Source organism: Penaeus monodon, chromosome 27, assembly GCF_015228065.2.
Source record: "Penaeus monodon isolate SGIC_2016 chromosome 27, NSTDA_Pmon_1, whole genome shotgun sequence".
Taxonomy (NCBI): domain Eukaryota; kingdom Metazoa; phylum Arthropoda; class Malacostraca; order Decapoda; family Penaeidae; genus Penaeus; species Penaeus monodon.
Genome location: NC_051412.1, coordinates 26005419 through 26005792, shown reverse-complemented (window position 1 = coordinate 26005792; position 374 = coordinate 26005419).

The following is a 374-nucleotide window of genomic DNA, read 5'->3' as shown; positions in this document are numbered from 1 at the left end:
CAAGGAACTACCCGTGTAGATTTCGAAGATGAAAAAGAACAACATTCACGGCAGACATACGACCCCAACGCTCGATTACCGAACAACCATTTCGGAGGATTTTGAGAACCAGTCTCTCTCAACGAGCTTGCCCCTTCGACCCATAGCTTATCCGCTCATCTATCTTCTAATCTCACTTATATAACCACGGCGTTTGGCAACTGCTAGCAGCTCCCAACGCTGACACTTGAACCTCTTCGGGAGTTGCCGTGTTACTGTCCCAACGAGAACTCACTAGTCACGAGCTGTTTCTGTGGTACTTGTGTCATGATCTTTTACTGCTCAAGGTGTGTTCTTTTTGTTCTCTCGTTCTGCAACGTTTTTTGTTGTTGTTG